This window comes from Papaver somniferum, unplaced genomic scaffold, assembly GCF_003573695.1.
Source record: "Papaver somniferum cultivar HN1 unplaced genomic scaffold, ASM357369v1 unplaced-scaffold_68, whole genome shotgun sequence".
Taxonomy (NCBI): Eukaryota; Viridiplantae; Streptophyta; class Magnoliopsida; order Ranunculales; family Papaveraceae; genus Papaver; species Papaver somniferum.
The window spans coordinates 607,412-630,133 of NW_020649637.1; positions in this window are offsets into that span (position 1 = coordinate 607,412).

Genomic DNA, 22,722 nt, shown 5'->3' on the forward strand with positions numbered 1-22,722 from the left:
ATTTAGTCTCAGAAATGGATTTTCGACTTATAACGAAATGTGTCAACTTTTTTGAGTTAACGTATATAAAATTCAACATTTTTATGAACTCTTTCTTTTTGTGTCGGCTTTGTCTTTCTATTTGATTCAAGATAGATGAAATATGTTAGGATTTGGATTAGTTCTGCATGGTCTTTCATCCTTCTTCTATTGTGAAATTTGACTTCCTTCATATTTTCTTGAATCAACATACATAGAAATGCAATTTTTACTAGATGTATTGCCTTAGAACATATTAATTGTAATTACAATACACTTGTATTGGCTTTGTCTTTCAATTTTATTCAAATAGATGAAATTTGTTAGGATTTGGATTAGTTCTGCATGGTCTTTCATCCTTCTTCTATTGTGAAATTTGACTTCCTTCACATTTTCTTGAATCAACATACATAGAAATGCAATTCTTACTAGACGTATTGCCTTAGAACACATTAATTGTAATTAAAATACATTTTTCAAACTTTTTCTGTTAAAGATGAGTTTATCTAATTTACAATTTAGTCTCAGAAATCAATTTCCGACTTATACCGAAATGTGTAGACTTTTTTGAGTTAAAGTATATAAAATTCAACATTTTTATGAACTCTTTCTTTTTGTGTTGGATTTGTCTTTCTATTTTATTCAAGATAGATGAAATTTGTTAGGATTTGGATTAGTTCAGCATGGTCTTTCATCCTCTTTCTATTGTGAAATCCGACTTCCTTCATATTTTCTTGAATCAACGTACATAGAAATGCAATTTTGAATAGACGTATTGACTTAAAACATATTAATTGTAATTACAAAACATTTTTCAAACTTTTTTTGTTAAAGATGAGTTTATCTAGTTTACAATTTAGTCTCAGAAATCAATTTTCGACTTATAACGAAATGTGTCAACTTTTTTGAGTTAACGTATATAAAATTCAACATTTTTATGAACTCTTTCTTTTTGTGTCGGCTTTGTCTTTCTATTTGATTCAAGATAGATGAAATATGTTAGGATTTGGATTAGTTCTGCATGGTCTTTCATCCTTCTTCTATTGTGAAATTTGACTTCCTTCATATTTTCTTGAATCAACATACATAGAAATGCAATTTTTACTAGACGTATTGCCTTAGAACATATTAATTGTAATTACAACACACTTGTATTGGCTGTCTTTCAATTTTATTCAAATAGATGAAATTTAGTTAGGATTTGGATTAGTTCTGCAAGGTCTTTCATACTTCTTCTATTGTGAAATTTGACTTCCTTCATATTTTCTTGAATCGACGTACATAGAAATGCAATTTTTACTAGACGTATTGCCTTAGAACATATTAATTGTAATTACAATACATTTTTCAAACTTTTTATGTTAAAGATGAGTTTATCTAGTTTACAATTTAGTCTCAGAAATCAATTTTCGACTTATAACGAAATGTGTAGACTTTTTTGAGTTAAAGTATATAAAATTAAACATTTTTATGAACTCTTTCTTTTTGTGTTGGATTTGTCTTTCTATTTGATTCAGGATAGATGAAATTTGTTAGGATTTGGATTAGTTCAGCATGGTCTTTCATCCTCTTTCTATTTCATCCGACTTCCTTCATATTTTCTTGAATCAACGTACATAGAAATGCAATTTTTACTAGACGTATTGCCTTAGAACATATTAATTGTAATTACAATACATTTTTCAAACTTTTTCTGTTAAAGATGAGTTTATCTAGTTTACAATTTAGTCTCAGAAATCGATTTTCGACTTATAACGAAATGTGTCAACTTTTTTGAGTTAACGTATATAAAATTCAACATTTTTATGAACTCTTTCTTTTTGTGTCGGCTTTGTCTTTCTATTTGATTCAAGATAGATGAAATATGTTAGGATTTGGATTAGTTCTGCATGGTCTTTCATCCTTCTTCTATTGTGAAATTTGACTTCCTTCATATTTTCTTGAATCAACATACATAGAAATGCAATTTTTACTAGATGTATTGCCTTAGAACATATTAATTGTAATTACAATACACTTGTATTGGCTTTGTCTTTCAATTTTATTCAAATAGATGAAATTTGTTAGGATTTGGATTAGTTCTGCATGGTCTTTCATCCTTCTTCTATTGTGAAATTTGACTTCCTTCACATTTTCTTGAATCAACATACATAGAAATGCAATTCTTACTAGACGTATTGCCTTAGAACACATTAATTGTAATTAAAATACATTTTTCAAACTTTTTCTGTTAAAGATGAGTTTATCTAATTTACAATTTAGTCTCAGAAATCAATTTCCGACTTATACCGAAATGTGTAGACTTTTTTGAGTTAAAGTATATAAAATTCAACATTTTTATGAACTCTTTCTTTTTGTGTTGGATTTGTCTTTCTATTTGATTCAAGATAGATGAAATTTGTTAGGATTTGGATTAGTTCAGCATGGTCTTTTATCCTCTTTCTAATGTGAAATCCGACTTCCTTCATATTTTCTTGAATCAACGTACATAGAAATGCAATTTTTACTAGACGTATTGCCTTAGAACATATTAATTGTAATTACAATACATTTTTCAAACTTTTTCTGTTAAAGATGAGTTTATCTAGTTTACAATTTAGTCTCAGAAATCGATTTTCGACTTATAACGAAATGTGTCAACTTTTTTGAGTTAACGTATATAAAATTCAACATTTTTATGAACTCTTTCTTTTTGTGTCGGCTTTGTCTTTCTATTTGATTCAAGATAGATGAAATTTGTTAGGATTTCGATTAGTTCTGCATGGTCTTTCATCCTTCTTCTATTGTGAAATTTGACTTCCTTCATATTTTCTTGAATCAACATATATAGAAATGCAATTTTTACTAGATGTATTGCCTTAGAACATATTAATATAATTACAATACACTTGTATTGGCTTTGTCTTTCAATTTTATTCAAATAGATGAAATTTTGTTAGGATTTGGATTAGTTCTGCAAGGTCTTTCATATTTCTTCTATTGTGAAATTTGACTTCCTTCATATTTTCTTGAATCAACGTACATAGAAATGCAATTTTTACTAGACGTATTGCCTTAAAACATATTAATTGTAATTACAATACATTTTTCAAACTTTTTCTGTTAAAGATGAGTTTATCTAGTTTACAATTTAGTCTCAGAAATCAATTTTCGACTTATAACGAAATGTGTCAACTTTTTTGAGTTAACGTATATAAAATTCAACATTTTTATGAACTCTTTCTTTTTGTGTTGGCTTTGTCTTTCTATTTGATTCAAGATAGATGAAATTTTTTAGGATTTGGATTAGTTCTGCATGGTCTTTCATCCTTCTTCTATTGTGAAATTTGACTTCCTTCATATTTTTTTGAATCAACGTACATAGAAATACAATTTTTACTAGACATATTGTCTTAGAACATATTAATTGTAATTACAATACATTTTACAAACTTTTTCTGTTAAAGATGAGTTTATCTAGTTTACAATTTAGTCTCAGAAATCAATTTCCGACTTATAACGAAATGTGTAGACTTTTTTGAGTTAACGTATATAAAATTCAACATTTTTATGAATTCCTTCTTTTTGTGTTGGCTTTGTCTTTCTATTTGATTCAAGATAGATGAAATTTATTAGGATTTGGATTAGTTCTGCATGGTCTTTCATCCTTCTTCTATTGTGAAATCCGACTTCCTTCATATTTTCTTGAATCAACGTACATAGAAATGCAATTTTTACTAGACGTATTGCCTTAGAACATATTAATTGTAATTACAATACATTTTACAAACCTTTCTGTTAAAGATGAGTTTATCTAGTTTACAATTTAGTCTCAGAAATCAATTTACGACTTATAACGAAATGTGTCAACTTTTTTGAGTTAACGTATATAAAATTCAACATTTTTATGAACTCTTTCTTTTTGTGTTGGCTTTGTCTTTCTATTTTATTCAAGACTATTTGATTCAAGATAGATGAAATTTGTTAGGATTTGGATTAGTTCTGCAAGGTCTTTCATACTTCTTCTATTGTGAAATTTGACTTCCTTCATATTTTCTTGAATCAACGTACATAGAAATGCAATTTTTACTAGACGTATTGCCTTAGAACATATTAATTGTAATTACAATACATTTTTCAAACTTTTTCTGTTAAAGATGAGTTTATCTAGTTTACAATTTAGTCTCAGAAATCAATTTTCGACTTATAACGAAATGTGTAGACTTTTTTGAGTTAACGTATATAAAATTCAACATTTTTATGAACTCTTTCTTTTTGTGTTGGCTTTGTCTTTCTATTTTATTCAAGATATATGAAATTTGTTAGGATTTGGATTAGTTCTGCATGGTCTTTCATCCTTCTTCTAATGTGAAATTTGACTTCCTTCATATTTTCTTGAATCAACGTACATAGAAATGCAAATTTTACTAGACGTATTTCCTTAAAACATATTAATTGTAATTACAATACATTTTTCAAACTTTTTCTGTTAAAGATGAGTTTATCTAGTTTACAATTTAGTCCCAGAAATCAATTTTCGTCTTATAACGAAATGTGTAGACTTTTTTGAGTTAACGTATATAAAACATTTTTATGAACTCTTTCTTTTTGTGTTGGCTTTGTCTTTCTATTTTATTCAAGACTATTTGATTCAAGATAGATGAAATTTGTTAGGATTTGGATTAGATCTGCAAGGTCTTTCATACTTCTTCTATTGTGAAATTTGACTTCCTTCATATTTTCTTGAATCAACGTACATAGAAATGCAATTTTTACTAGACGTATTGCCTTAGAACATATTAATTGTAATTACAATACATTTTTCAAACTTTTTCTGTTAAAGATGAGTTTATCTAGTTTACAATTTAGTCTCAGAAATCAATTTTCGACTTATAACGAAATGTGTCAACTTTTTTGAGTTAACGTATTTAAAATTCAACATTTTTATGAACTCTTTCTTTTTGTGTCGGCTTTGTCTTTCTATTTGATTCAAGATAGATGAAATTTGTTAGGATTTGGATTAGTTCTGCATGGTCTTTCATCCTTCTTCTATTGTGAAATCCGACTTCCTTCATATTTTCTTGAATCAACGTACATAGAAATGCAATTTTTACTAGACGTATTGCTTTAGAACATATTAATTTTAATTACAATACATTTTTCAAACTTTTTCTGTTAAAGATGAGTTTATCTAGTTTACAATTTAGTCTCAGAAATTGATTTTCGACTTATAACGAAATGTGTCAACTTTTTTGAGTTAACGTATATAAAATTCAACATTTTTATGAACTCTTTCTTTTTGTGTCGGCTTTGTCTTTCTATTTGATTCAAGATAGATGAAATTTGTTAGGATTTGGATTAGTTCTGCATGGTCTTTCATCCTTGTTCTATTGTGAAATTTGACTTCCTTCATATTTTCTTGAATCAACGTACATAGAAATGCAATTTTTACTAGAGGTATTGCCTTAGAACATATTAATTGTAATTACAATATATTTTTCAAGCTTTTTCTGTTAAAGATGAGTTTATCTAGTTTACAATTTAGTCTCAGAAATCAATTTTCGACTTATAACGAAATGTGTAGACTTTTTGAGTTAACGTATATAAAATTCAACATTTTTATGAACTCTTGCTTTTTGTGTTGGCTTTGTCTTTCAATTTGATTCAAATAGATGAAATTTGTTAGGATTTGGATTAGTTCTGCAAGGTCTTTCATACTTCTTATATTGTGAAATTTGACTTCCTTCATATTTTCTTGAATCAACGTACATAGAAATGCAATTTTTACTAGACGTATTTCCTTAGAACATATTAATTGTAATTACAATACATTTTTCAAACTTTTTCTGTTAAAGATGAGTTTATCTAGTTTACGATTTAGTCTCAGAAATAAATTTTCGACTTATAACGAAATGTGTAGACTTTTTTGAGTTAACGTATATAAAATTCAACATTTTTATGAACTCTTTCTTTTTGTATTGGCTTTGTCTTTCTATTTGATTCAAGATAGATGAAATTTGTTAGGATTTGGATTAGTTCTGCATGGTCTTTCATCCTTCTTCTATTGTGAAATCCGACTTCCTTCATATTTTCTTGAATCAACGTACATAGAAATGCAATTTTTACTAGACGTATTGCCTTAGAACATATTAATTGTAATTACAATACATTTTTCAAACTTTTTCTGTTAATGATGAGTTTATCTAGTTTACAATTTAGTCTCAGAAATCAATTTACGACTTATAACGAAATGTGTAAACTTTTTTGAGTTAACGTAAATAAAATTCAACATTTTTATGAACTCTTTCTTTTTGTGTTGGCTTTGTCTTTCTATTTGATTCAATATAGATGAAATATGTTAGGATTTGGATTAGTTCTGCATGGACTTTCATCCTTCTTCTATTATGAAATCCGACTTCCTAAATATTTTCTTGAATCAATGTACATAGAAATGCAATTTTTACTAGACGTATTGCCTTAGAACATATTGATTGTAATTACAATACATTTTTCAAACTTTTTCTGTTAAAGATGAGTTTATCTAGTTTACAGTTTAGTCCCAGAAATCAATTTTCGACTTATAACGAAATGTGTCAACTTTTTTGAGTTAACGTATATAAAATTCAACATTTTTATGAACTCTTTCTTTTTGTGTTGGCTTTGTCTTTCTATTTGATTCAAGATAGATGAAATTTGTTAGGATTTGGATTAGTTCTGCATGGTCTTTCATCCTTCTTCTATTGTGAAATTTGACTTCCTTCATATTTTCTTGAATCAACATACATAGAAATGCAATTTTTACTAGACGTATTGCCTTAGAACATATTAATTAAAATTACAATACACTTGTATTGGCTTTGTCTTTCAATTTGATTCAAATAGATGAAATTTGTTAGGATTTGGATTAGTTCTGCAAGGTCTTTCATACTTCTTATATTGTGAAATTTGACTTCCTTCATATTTTCTTGAATCAACGTACATAGAAATGCAATTTTTACCAGACGTATTGCCTTAGAACATATTAATTGTAATTACAATACATTTTTCAAACTTTTTCTGTTAAAGATGAGTTTATCTAGTTTACGATTTAGTCTCAGAAATCAATTTTCGACTTATAACGAAATGTGTAGACTTTTATGAGTTAACGTATATAAAATTCAACATTTTTATGAACTCTTTCTTTTTGTGTTGGCTTTGTCTTTCTATTTGATTCAAGATAGATGAAATTTGTTAGGATTTGGATTAGTTCTGCATGGTCTTTCATCCTTCTTCTATTGTGAAATTTGACTTCCTTCATATTTTCTTGAATCAACGTACATAGAAATGCAATTTTTACTAGACGTATTGCCTTAAAACATATTAATTGTAATTACAATACATTTTTCAAACTTTTTCTTTTAAAGATGAGTTTATCTGGTTTACAATTTAGTCACAGAAATCAATTTTCGACTTATAACGAAATGTGTAGACTTTTTTTGAGTTAACGTATATAAAATTCTACATTTTTATGAACTCTTTCTTTTTGTGTTGGCTTTGTCTTTCTATTTGATTCAAGACTATTTGATTCAAGATAGATGAAATTTGTTAGGATTTGGATTAGTTCTGCATGGTCTTTCATCCTTCTTCTATTGTGAAATTTGACTTCCTTCATATTTTCTTGAATCAACGTACATAGAAATGCAATTTTTACTAGACGTATTGCCTTAGAACATATTAATTGTAATTACAATACATTTTTCAAACTTTTTCTGTTAATGATGAATTTATCTAGTTTACAATTTAGTCTCAGAAATCAATTTCCGACTTATAATGAAATGTGTAGACTTTTTTGAGTTGAAGTATATAAAATTCAACATTTTTATGAACTCTTTCTTTTTGTGTTGGCTTTGTCTTTCTATTTGATTCAAGATGGATGAAATTTGTTAGGATTTGGATTAGTTATGCATGGTCTTTCATCCTTCTTCTATTGTGAAATTTGACTTGCTTCATATTTTCTTGAATCAACGTACATAGAAATACAATTATTACTAGACGTATTGCCTTAGAACATATTAATTGTAATTACAATACATTTTACAAACTTTTTCTGTTAAAGATGAGTTTATCTAGTTTACAATTTAGTCTCAGAAATCAATTTCCGACTTATAACGAAATGTGTAGACTTTTTTGAGTTAACGTATATAAAATTCAACATTTTTATGAACTCTTTCTTTTTGTGTTTGCTTTGTCTTTCTATTTGATTCAAGATAGATAAAATTTGTTAGGATTCGGATTAGTTCTGCATGGTCTTTCATCCTTCTTCTATTGTGAAATCCGACTTCCTTCATATTTTCTTGAATCAACGTACATAGAAATGCAATTTTTATTAGACGTATTGCCTTAAAACATATTAATTGTAATTACAATATATTTTTCAAACTTTTTCTGTTAATGATGAGTTTATCTAGTTTACAATTTAGTCTCAGAAATCAATTTCCGACTTATACCGAAATGTGTAGACTTTTTTGAGTTAAAGTATATAAAATTCAACATTTTTATGAACTCTTTCTTTTTGTGTTGGCTTTGTCATTTCTATTTGATTCAAGATAGATGAAATTTGTTAGGATTTGGATTAGTTCTGCATGGTCTTTCATCCTTCTTCTATTGTGAAATTTGACTTGGTTCATATTTTCTTGAATCAACGTACATAGAAATACAATTTTTACGAGATGTATTGCCTTAGAACATATTAATTGTAATTACAATACATTTTACAAAATTTTTCTGTTAAAGATGAGTTTATCTAGTTTACAATTTAGTCTCAGAAATCAATTTTCGACTTATAACGAAATGTGTAGACTTTTTAGAGTTAACGTATATAAAATTCAACATTTTTATGAACTCTTTCTTTTTGTGTTGGCTTTGTCTTTCTATTTGATTCAAGATATATGAAATTTGTTAGGATTTGTATTAGTTCTGCATGGTCTTTCATCCTTCTTTTATTGTGAAATTTGACTTCCTTCATATTTTCTTGAATCAACGTACATAGAAATGCAATTTTTACTAGACGTATTGCCTTAAAACATATTAATTGTAATTACAATACATTTTTAAAACTTTTTCTGTTAAAGATGAGTTTATCTAGTTTACAATTTAGTCTCAGAAATCAATTTCCGACTTATAACGAAATGTGTAGACTTTTTTGAGTTAACGTATATAAAATTCAACATTTTTATGAACTCTTTCTTTTTGTGTTGGCTTTGTCTTTCTATTTGATTCAAGATAAATGAAATTTGTTAGGATTTGGATTAGTTCTGCATAGTCTTTCATCCTTCTTCTATTGTGAAATCCGACTTCCTTCATATTTTCTTGAATCAACGTACATAGAAGGCAATTTTTATTAGACGTATTGCCTTAGAACATATTAATTGTAATTACAATACATTTTTCAAACTTTTTCTGTTAAAGATGAGTTTATCTAGTTTACAATTTAGTCTCAGAAATAAATTTTCGACTTATAACGAAATGTGTCAACTTTTTTGAGTTAACGTATATAAAATTCAACATTTTTATGAACTCTTTCTTTTTGTGTTGGATTTGTCTTTCTATTTGATTCAAGATAGATGAAATTTGTTAGGATTTGGATTAGTTCTGCATGGTCTTTCATCCTTCTTCTATTGTGAAATTTGACTTCCTTCATATTTTCTTGAATCAACGTACATAGAAATACAATTTTTACTAGACATATTGCCTTAGAACATATTAATTGTAATTACAATACATTTTACAAACTTTTTCTGTTAAAGATGAGTTTATCTAGTTTACAATTTAGTCTCAGAAATCAATTTCCGACTTATAACGAAATGTTTAGACTTTTTTGAGTTAACGTATATAAAATTCAACATTTTTATGAAATCTTTCTTTTTGTGTTGGCTTTGTCTTTCTATTTGATTCAAGATAAATGAAATTTGTTAGGATTTGTATTAGTTCTGCATGGTCTTTCATCCTTCTTCTATTGTGAAATCCGACTTCCTTCATATTTTCTTGAATCAACGTACATAGAAATGCAATTTTTACTAGAGTATTGCCTTAGAACATATTAATTGTAATGACAATACATTTTACAAACTTTTTATGTTAAAGATGAGTTTATCTAGTTTACAATTTAGTCTCAGAAATCAATTTCCGACTTATAACGAAATGTTTAGACTTTTTTGAGTTAACGTATATAAAATTCAACATTTTTATGAAATCTTTCTTTTTGTGTTGGCTTTATCTTTCTATTTGATTCAATATAGATGAAATTTGTTAGGATTTGGATTAGTTCTGCATGGTCTTTCATCCTTCTTCTATTGTGAAATCCGACTTCCTTCATATTTCCTTGAATAAACGTACATAGAAATGCAATTTTTACTAGACGTATTGCCTTAGAACATATTAATTGTAATTACAATATATTTTTCAAACTTTTTCTGTTAAAGATGAGTTTATCTAGTTTACAATTTAGTCTCAGAAATCAATTTTCGACTTATAACGAAATGTGTCAACTTTTTTTTTGAGTTAACGTATATAAAATTCAACATTTTTATGAACTCTTTCTTTTTGTGTTGGCTTTGTCTTTCTATTTGATTCAAGATAGATGAAATTTGTTAGGATTTCGATTAGTTCTGCATGGTCTTTCATCCTTCTTCTATTGTGAAATTTGACTTCCTTCATATTTTCTTGAATCAACATACATAGAAATGCAATTTTTACTAGACGTATTGCCTTAGAACATATTAATTGTAATTACAATACACTTGTATTGGCTTTGTCTTTCAATTTGATTCAAATAGATGAAATTTGTTAGGATTTGGATTAGTTCTGCAAGGTCTTTCATACTTCTTCTATTGTGAAATTTGACTTCCTTCATATTTTCTTGAATCAACGTACATAGAAATGCAATTTTTACTAGACGTATTGCCTTAGAACATATTAATTTTAATTACAATACATTTTTCAAACTTTTTCTGTTAAAGATGAGTTTATCTAGTTTACAATTTAGTCTCAGAAATCAATTTTTGACTTATAACGAAATGTGTCAACTTTTTTGAGTTAACGTATATAAAATTCAACATTTTTATGAACTCTTTCTTTTTGTGTTGGCTTTGTCTTTCTATTTGATTCAAGATAGATGAAATTTGTTAGGATTTGTATTAGTTCTGCATGGTCTTTCATCCTTCTTTTATTGTGAAATTTGACTTCCTTCATATTTTCTTGAATCAACGTACATAGAAATGCAATTTTTACTAAACGTATTGCCTTAAAACATATTAATTGTAATTACAATACATTTTTCAAACGTTTTCTGTTAAAGATGAGTTTATCTAGTTTACAATTTAGTCTCAGAAATCAATTTCCGACTTATAACGAAATGTGTAGACTTTTTTGAGTTAACGTATATAAAATTCACATTTTTATGAACTCTTTCTTTTTGTGTTGGCTTTGTCTTTCTATTTGATTCAAGACTATTTGATTCAAGATAGATGAAACTTGTTAGGATTTGGATTAGTTCTGCATGGTCTTTCATCCTTCTTCTATTGTGAAATTTGACTTCCTTCATATTTTCTTGAATCAACGTACATAGAAATGCAATTTTTACTAGACGTATTGCCTTAGAACATATTAATTGTAATTACAATACATTTTTCAAACTTTTTCTGTTAAAGATGAGTATATCTAGTTTACAATTTAGTCTCAGAAATCAATTTTCGACTTATAACGAAATGTGTAGACTTTTTTTGAGTTAACGTATATAAAATTCTACATTTTTATGAACTCTTTCTTTTTGTGTTGGCTTTGTCTTTCTATTTGATTCAAGATAGATGAAATTTGTTAGGATTTGGATTAGTTCTGCATGGTCTTTCATCCTTCTTCTATTGTGAAATTTGACTTCCTTCATATTTTCTTGAATGAACGTACATAGAAATACAATTTTTACTAGACATATTGCCTTAGAACATATTAATTGTAATTACAATACATTTTACAAACTTTTTCTGTTAAAGATGAGTTTATCTAGTTTACAATTTAGTCTCAGAAATCAATTTACGACTTATAACGAAATGTGTAGACTTTTTTGAGTTAACGTAAATAAAATTCAACATTTTTATGAACTCTTTTTTTTGTGTTGGCTTTGTCTTTCTATTTGATTCAATATAGATAAAATTTGTTAGGATTTGGATTAGTTCTGCATGGTCTTTCATCCTTCTTCTATTGTGAAATCCGACTTCCTTCATATTTTCTTGAATCAACGTACATAGAAATGCAATTTTTACTAGACGTATTGCCTTAGAACATATTAATTGTAATTACAATACACTTGTATTGGCTTTGTCTTTCAATTTGATTCAAATAGATGAAATTTGTTAGGATTTGGATTAGTTCTGCAAGGTCTTTCATACTTCTTCTATTGTGAAATTTGACTTCCTTCATATTTTCTTGAATCAACGTACATAGAAATGCAATTTTTACTAGACGTATTGCCTTAGAACATATTAATTTTAATTACAATACATTTTTCAAACTTTTTCTGTTAAAGATGAGTTTATCTAGTTTACAATTTAGTCTCAGAAATCAATTTTCGACTTATAACGAAATGTGTAGACTTTTTTGAGTTAACGTATATAAAATTCAACATTTTTATGAACTCTTTCTTTTTGTGTTGGCTTTGTCTTTCTATTTGATTCAAGATAGATGAAATTTGTTAGGATTTGGATTAGTTCTGCATGGTCTTTCATCCTTCTTCTATTGTGAAATTTGACTTCCTTCATATTTTCTTGAATCAACGTACTTAGAAATACAATTTTTACTAGACGTATTTCCTTAGAACATATTAATTGTAATTACAATACATTTTTCAAACTTTTTCTGTTAAAGATGAGTTTATCTAGTTTACAATTTAGTCTCAGAAATCAATTTTCGACTTATAACGAAATGTGTAGACTTTTTTGAGTTAACGTATATAAAATTCAACATTTTTATGAACTCTTTCTTTTTGTGTTGGCTTTGTCTTTCTATTTGATTCAAGATAGATGAAATTTGTTAGGATTTGGATTAGTTCTGCATGGTCTTTCATCCTTCTTCTATTGTGAAATTTGACTTCCTTCATATTTTCTTGAATCAACGTACATAGAAATACAATTTTTACTAGACATATTGCCTTAGAACATATTAATTGTAATTACAATACATTTTACAAACTTTTTCTGTTAAAGATGAGTTTATCTAGTTTACAATTTAGTCTCAGAAATCAATTTCCGACTAATAACGAAATGTGTAGACTTTTTTGAGTTAACGTATATAAAATTCAACATTTTTATGAACTCTTTCTTTTTGTGTTTGCTTTGTCTTTCTATTTGATTCAAGATAGATAAAATTTGTTAGGATTCGGATTAGTTCTGCATGGTCTTTCATCCTTCTTCTATTGTGAAATCCGACTTCCTTCATATTTTCTTGAATCAACTACATAGAAATGCAATTTTTATTAGACGTATTGCCTTAAAACATATTAATTGTAATTACAATACATTTTTCAAACTTTTTCTGTTAATGATGAGTTTATCTAGTTTACAATTTAGTCTCAGAAATCAATTTCCGACTTATACCGAAATGTGTAGACTTTTTTGAGTTAAAGTATATAAAATTCAACATTTTTATGAACTCTTTCTTTTTGTGTTGGCTTTGTCATTTCTATTTGATTCAAGATAGATGAAATTTGTTAGGATTTGGATTAGTTCTGCATGGTCTTTCATCCTTCTTCTATTGTGAAATTTGACTTGGTTCATATTTTCTTGAATCAACGTACATAGAAATACAATTTTCTTCTATTGTGAAATTTGATTTGGTTCATATTGCCTTAGAACATATTAATTGTAATTACAATACATTTTACAAAATTTTTCTGTTAAAGATGAGTTTATCTAGTTTACAATTTAGTCTCATAAATCAATTTTCGACTTATAACGAAATGGGTAGACTTTTTTGAGTTAACGTATATAAAATTCAACATTTTTATGAACTCTTTCTTTTTGTGTTGGCTTTGTCTTTCTATTTGATTCAAGATATATGAAATTTGTTAGGATTTGTATTAGTTTTGCATGGTCTTTCATCCTTCTTTTATTGTGAAATTTGACTTCCTTCATATTTTCTTGAATCAACGTACATAGAAATGCAATTTTTACTAGACATATTGCCTTAAAACATATTAATTGTAATTACAATACATTTTTAAAACTTTTTCTGTTAAAGATGAGTTTATCTAGTTTACAATTTAGTCTCAGAAATCAATTTCCGACTTAAAACGAAATGTGTAGACTTTTTTGAGTTAACGTATATAAAATTCAACATTTTTATGAACTCTTTCTTTTTGTGTTGGCTTTGTCTTACTATTTGATTCAAGATAGATGAAATTTGTTAGGATTTGGATTAGTTCTGCATAGTCTTTCATCCTTCTTCTATTGTGAAATCCGACTTCCTTCATATTTTCTTGAATCAACGTACATAGAAGGCAATTTTTATTAGACGTATTGCCTTAGAACATATTAATTGTAATTACAATACATTTTTCAAACTTTTTCTGTTAAAGATGAGTTTATCTAGTTTACAATTTAGTCTCAGAAATAAATTTTCGACTTATAACGAAATGTGTCAACTTTTTTGAGTTAACGTATATAAAATTCAACATTTTTATGAACTCTTTCTTTTTGTGTTGGATTTGTCTTTCTATTTGATTCAAGATAGATGAAATTTGTTAGGATTTGGATTAGTTCTGCATGGTCTTTCATCCTTCTTCTATTGTGAAATTTGACTTCCTTCATATTTTCTTGAATCAACGTACATAGAAATGCAATTTTTACTAGACGTATTGCCTTAGAACATATTAATTGTAATTACAATACATTTTTCAAACTTTCTCTGTTAAAGATGAGTTTACCTAGTTTACAATTTAGTCTCAGAAATCAATTTCCGACTTATAACGAAATGTGTAGACTTTTTTGAGTTAACGTATATAAAATTCAACATTTTTATGAACTCTTTCTTTTTGTGTTGGCTTTGTCTTTCTATTTGATTCAAGATAGATGAAATTTGTTAGTATTTGGATTAGTTCTGCATGGTCTTTCATCCTTCTTCTATTGTGAAATTTGACTTCCTTCATATTTTCTTGAATCAAAGTACATAGAAATGCAATTTTTACTAGACGTACTGCCTTAGAACATATTAATTGTAATTACAATACATTTTTCAAACTTTTCTGTTAAAGATGAGTTTATCTAGTTTAAAATTTAGTCTCAGAAATCAATTTCCGACTTATAACGAAATGTGTAGACTTTTTTGAGTTAACGTATATAAAATTCAACATTTTTATGAACTCTTTCTTTTTGTGTTGGCTTTGTCTTTCTATTTGATTCAAGATAGATGAAATTTGTTAGGATTTGGATTAGTTCTGCATGGTCTTTCATCCTTCTTCTATTGTGAAATTTGACTTCCTTCATATTTTCTTGAATCAACGTACATAGAAATGCAATTTTTACTAGATGTATTGCCTTATAACATATTAATTGTAATTACAATAACTTTTTCAAACTTTTTATGTTGAAGATGAGTTTATCTAGTTTACAATTTAGTCTCAGAAATCAATTTCTGACTTTATAACGAAGTGTGTAGACTTTTTTGAGTTAACGTATATTAAATTCAACATTTTTATGAACTCTTTCTTTTTGTGTTGGCTTTGTCTTTCTATTTGATTCAAGATAGATGAAATTTGTTAGGATTTGGATTAGTTCTGCATGGTCTTTCATCCTTCTTCTATTGTGAAATTTGACTTCCTTCATATTTTGTTGAATCAACGTACATAGAAATGCAATTTTTACTAGACGTATTGCCTTAGAACATATTAATTGTAATTACAATACATTTTACAAACTTTTTCTGTTAAAGATGAGTTTATCTAGTTTACAATTTAGTCTCAGAACTCAATTTTGGACTTATAACGAAATGAGTAGACTTTTTTGAGTTAACGTATATAAAATTCAACATTTTTATGAACTCTTTCTTTTTGTGTTGGCTTTGTCTTTCTATTTGATTCAAGATAGATGAAACTTGTTAGGATTTGGATTAGTTCTGCATGGTCTTTCATCCTTCTTCTATTGTGAAATTTGACTTCCTTCATATTTTCTTGAATCAACGTACATAGAAATGCAATTTTTACTAGACGTATTGCCTTAGAACATATTAATTGTAATTACAATACATTTTTCAAACTTTTTCTGTTAAAGATGAGTATATCTAGTTTACAATTTAGTCTCAGAAATCAATTTTCGACTTATAACGAAATGTGTAGACTTTTTTTGAGTTAACGTATATAAAATTCTACATTTTTATGAACTCTTTCTTTTTGTGTTGGCTTTGTCTTTCTATTTGATTCAAGATAGATGAAATTTGTTAGGATTTGGATTAGTTCTGCATGGTCTTTCATCCTTCTTCTATTGTGAAATTTGACTTCCTTCATATTTTCTTGAATGAACGTACATAGAAATACAATTTTTACTAGACATATTGCCTTAGAACATATTAATTGTAATTACAATACATTTTACAAACTTTTTCTGTTAAAGATGAGTTTATCTAGTTTACAATTTAGTCTCAGAAATCAATTTACGACTTATAACGAAATGTGTAGACTTTTTTGAGTTAACGTAAATAAAATTCAACATTTTTATGAACTCTTTTTTTTGTGTTGGCTTTGTCTTTCTATTTGATTCAATATAGATAAAATTTGTTAGGATTTGGATTAGTTCTGCATGGTCTTTCATCCTTCTTCTATTGTGAAATCCGACTTCCTTCATATTTTCTTGAATCAACGTACATAGAAATGCAATTTTTACTAGACGTATTGCCTTAGAACATATTAATTGTAATTACAATACACTTGTATTGGCTTTGTCTTTCAATTTGATTCAAATAGATGAAATTTGTTAGGATTTGGATTAGTTCTGCAAGGTCTTTCATACTTCTTCTATTGTGAAATTTGACTTCCTTCATATTTTCTTGAATCAACGTACATAGAAATGCAATTTTTACTAGACGTATTGCCTTAGAACATATTAATTTTAATTACAATACATTTTTCAAACTTTTTCTGTTAAAGATGAGTTTATCTAGTTTACAATTTAGTCTCAGAAATCAATTTTTGACTTATAACGAAATGTGTCAACTTTTTTGAGTTAACGTATATAAAATTCAACATTTTTATGAACTCTTTCTTTTTGTGTTGGCTTTGTCTTTCTATTTGATTCAAGATAGATGAAATTTGTTAGGATTTGTATTAGTTCTGCATGGTCTTTCATCCTTCTTTTATTGTGAAATTTGACTTCCTTCATATTTTCTTGAATCAACGTACATAGAAATGCAATTTTTACTAAACGTATTGCCTTAAAACATATTAATTGTAATTACAATACATTTTTCAAACGTTTTCTGTTAAAGATGAGTTTATCTAGTTTACAATTTAGTCTCAGAAATCAATTTCCGACTTATAACGAAATGTGTAGACTTTTTTGAGTTAACGTATATAAAATTCACATTTTTATGAACTCTTTCTTTTTGTGTTGGCTTTGTCTTTCTATTTGATTCAAGACTATTTGATTCAAGATAGATGAAACTTGTTAGGATTTGGATTAGTTCTGCATGGTCTTTCATCCTTCTTCTATTGTGAAATTTGACTTCCTTCATATTTTCTTGAATCAACGTACATAGAAATGCAATTTTTACTAGACGTATTGCCTTAGAACATATTAATTGTAATTACAATACATTTTTCAAACTTTTTCTGTTAAAGATGAGTATATCTAGTTTACAATTTAGTCTCAGAAATCAATTTTCGACTTATAACGAAATGTGTAGACTTTTTTTGAGTTAACGTATATAAAATTCTACATTTTTATGAACTCTTTCTTTTTGTGTTGGCTTTGTCTTTCTATTTGATTCAAGATAGATGAAATTTGTTAGGATTTGGATTAGTTCTGCATGGTCTTTCATCCTTCTTCTTTTGTGAAATTTGACTTCCTTCATATTTTCTTGAATGAACGTACATAGAAATACAATTTTTACTAGACATATTGCCTTAGAACATATTAATTGTAATTACAATACATTTTACAAACTTTTTCCGTTAAAGATGAGTTTATCTAGTTTACAATTTAGTCTCAGAAATCAATTTACGACTTATAACGAAATGTGTAGACTTTTTTGAGTTAACGTAAATAAAATTCAACATTTTTATGAACCCTTTTTTTTTGTGTTGGCTTTGTCTTTCTATTTGATTCAATATAGATAAAATTTGTTAGGATTTGGATTAGTTCTGCATGGTCTTTCATCCTTCTTCTATTGTGAAATCCGACTTCCTTCATATTTTCTTGAATCAACGTACATAGAAATGCAATATTTACTAGACGTATTGCCTTAGAACATATTAATTGTAATTATAATACACTTGTATTGGCTTTGTCTTTCAATTTGATTCAAATAGATGAAATTTGTTAGGATTTGGATTAGTTCTGCAAGGTCTTTCATACTTCTTCTATTGTGAAATTTGACTTCCTTCATATTTTCTTGAATCAACGTACATAGAAATGCAATTTTTACTAGACGTATTGCCTTAGAACATATTAATTTTAATTACAATACATTTTTCAAACTTTTTCTGTTAAAGATGAGTTTATCTAGTTTACAATTTAGTCTCAGAAATCAATTTTTGACTTATAACGAAATGTGTCAACTTTTTTGAGTTAACGTATATAAAATTCAACATTTTTATGAACTCTTTCTTTTTGTGTTGGCTTTGTCTTTCTATTTGATTCAAGATAGATGAAATTTGTTAGGATTTGTATTAGTTCTGCATGGTCTTTCATCCTTCTTTTATTGTGAAATTTGACTTCCTTCATATTTTCTTGAATCAACGTACATAGAAATGCAATTTTTACTAGACGTATTGCCTTAAAAAATATTAATTGTAATTACAATACATTTTTCAAACTTTTTCTGTTAAAGATGAGTTTATCTAGTTTACAATTTAGTCTCAGAAATCAATTTCCGACTTATAACGAAATGTGTAGACTTTTTTGAGTTAACGTATATAAAATTCAACATTTTTATGAACTCTTTCTTTTTGTGTTGGCTTTGTCTTTCTATTTGATTCAAGATAGATGAAATTTGTTAGGATTTCGATTAGTTCTGCATGGTCTTTCATCCTTCTTCTATTGTGAAATTCGACTTCCTTCATATTTTCTTGAATCAACATACATAGAAATGCAATTTTTACTAGACGTATTGCCTTAGAACATATTAATTGTAATTACAATACACTTGTATTGGTTTTGTCTTTCAATTTGATTCAAATAGATGAAATTTGTTAGGATTTGGATTAGTTCTGCAAGGTCTTTCATACTTCTTATATTATGAAATTTGACTTCCTTCATATTTTCTTGAATAAACGTACATAGAAATGCAATTTTTACTAGACGTATTGCCTTAGAACATATTAATTGTAATTACAATACATTTTTCAAACTTTTTCTGTTAAAGATGAGTTTATCTAGTTTACAATTTAGTCTCAGAAATCAATTTTCGACTTATAACGAAATGTGTAGACTTTTTTGAGTTAACGTATATAAAATTCAACATTTTTATGAACTCTTTCTTTTTGTGTTGGCTTTGTCTTTCTATTTGATTCAAGATAGATGAAATTTGTTAGGATTTGGATTAGTTCTGCATGGTCTTTCATCCTTCTTCTATTGTGAAATTTGACTTCCTTCATATTTTCTTGAATCAACGTACATAGAAATACAATTTTTACTAGACGTATTGCCTTAGAACATATTAATTGTAATTACAGTACATTTTTCAAACATTTTCTGTTAAAGATGAGTTTATCTAGTTTACAATTTAGTCTCAGAAATCAATTTTCGACTTATAACGAAATGTGTAGACTTTTTTGAGTTAACGTATATAAAATTCAACATTTTTATGAACTCTTTCTTTTTGTGTTGGCTTTGTCTTTCTATTTGATTCAAGATAGATGAAATTTGTTAGGATTTGGATTAGTTCTGCATGGTCTTTCATCCTTCTTCTATTGTGAAATCCGACTTCCTTCATATTTTCTTGAATCAACGTACATAGAAATGCAATTTTTACTAGACGTATTGCCTTAGAACATATTAATTGTAATTACAATACATTTTACAAACTTTTTCTGTTAAAGATGAGTTTATCTAGTTTACAATTTAGTCTCAGAAATCAATTTACGACTTATAACGAAATGTGTCAACTTTTTTGAGTTAACGTATATAAAATTCAACATTTTTATGAACTCTTTCTTTTTGTGTTGGCTTTGTCTTTCTATTTGATTCAAGATAGATGAATTTTTTTAGGATTTGGATTAGTGTTGCATGGTCTTTCATTCTTCTTCTATTGTGAAATTTGACTTCCTTCATATTTTGTTGAATCAACGTACATAGAAATGCAATTTTTACTAGACGTAATGCCTTATAACATATTAATTGTAATTACAATACATTTTTCAAACTTTTTCTGTTAAAGATGAGATTATGTAGTTTACAATTTAGTCTCAGAAATCAATTTCCGACTTAAAACGAAATGTGTAGACTTTTCTGAGTTAACGTATATAAAATTCAACATTTTTATGAACTCTTTCTTTTTGTGTTGGCTTTGTCTTTCTATTTGATTCAAGATAGATGAAATTTGTTAGGATTTGGATTAGTTCTGCATGGTCTTTCATCCTTCTTCTATTGTGAAATTTGACTTCCTTCATATTTTCTTGAATCAACGTACATAGAAATGCAATTTTTACTAGACGTATTGCCTTAGAACATATTAATTGTAACTACAATACATTTTACAAACTTTTTCTGTTAAAGATGAGTTTATCTAGTTTACAATTTAGTCTTAGAAATCAATTTACGACTTATAACGAAACGTGTCAACTTTTTTGAGTTAACGTATATAAAATTCAACATTTTTATGAACTCTTTCTTTTTGTGTTGGCTTTGTCTTTCTATTTGATTCAAGATAGATGAATTTTTTTAGGATTTGGATTAGTGCTGCATGGTCTTTCATTCTTCTTCTATTGTGAAATTTGACTTCCTTCATATTTTGTTGAATCAACGTACATAGAAATGCAATTTTTACTAGACGTAATGCCTTATAACATATTAATTGTAATTACAATACATTTTTCAAACTTTTTCTGTTAAAGATGAGATTATGTAGTTTACAATTTAGTCTCAGAAATCAATTTCCGACTTAAAACGAAATGTGTAGACTTTTTTGAGTTAACGTATATAAAATTCAACATTTTTATGAACTCTTTCTTTTTGTGTTGGCTTTGTCTTTCTATTTGATTCAAGATAGATGAAATTTGTTAGGATTTGGATTAGTTCTGCATGGTCTTTCATCCTTCTTCTATTTTGAAATTTGACTTCCTTCATATTTTCTTGAATCAACGTACATAGAAATGCAATTTTTACAGACGTATTGCCTTAGAACATATTAATTGTAACTAAAATACATTTTACAAACTTTTTCTGTTAAAGATGAGTTTATCTAGTTTACAATTTAGTCTTAGAAATCAATTTACGACTTATAACGAAATGTGTCAACTTTTTTGAGTTAACGTATATAAAATTCAACATTTTTATGAACTCTTTCTTTTTGTGTTGGCTTTGTCTTTCTATTTGATTCAAGATAGATGAAATTTGTTAGGATTTGGATTAGTGCTGCATGGTCTTTCATTCTTCTTCTATTGTGAAATTTGACTTCCTTCATATTTTGTTGAATCAACGTACATAGAAATGCAATTTTTACTAGACGTATTGCCTTAGACCATATTAATTGTAATTACAATACATTTCTCAAATTTTTTTTGTTAAAGATGACTTTATCTAGTTTACAATTTAGTCTCAGAAATAAATTTTCGACTTATAACGAAATGTGTCAACTTTTTTGAGTTAACGTATATAAAATTCAACATTTTTATGAACTCTTTCTTTTTGTGTTGGCTTTGTCTTTCTATTTGATTCAAGATAGATGAAATTTGTTAGGATTTGGATTAGTTCTGCATGGTCTTTCATCCTTCTTCTATTGTGAAATTTGACTTCCTTCATATTTTCTGGAATCAACATACATAAAAATGCAATTTTTACTAGACGTATTGCCTTTAAACATATTAATTATAATTACAATACACTTGTATTGGCTTTGTCTTTCAATTTGATTCAAATAGATGAAATTTGTTAGGATTTGGATTAGTTCTGCAAGGTCTTTCATACTTCTTATATTGTGAAATTTGACTTCCTTCATATTTTCTTGAATCAACGTACATAGAAATGCAATTTTTACTAGACGTATTGCCTTAGAACATATTAATTGTAATTACAATACATTTTTCAAACTTTTTCTGTTAAAGATGAGTTTATCTAGTTTACAATTTAGTCTCAGAAATAAATTTTCGACTTATAACGAAATTTGTAGACTTTTTTGAGTTAACGTATATAAAATTCAACATTTTGATGAACTCTTTCTTTTTGTGTTGGCTTTGTCTTTCTATTTGATTCAAGATAGATGAAATTTGTTAGGATTTGGATTAGTTCTGCATGGTCTTTCATCCTTCTTCTATTGTGAAATTTGACT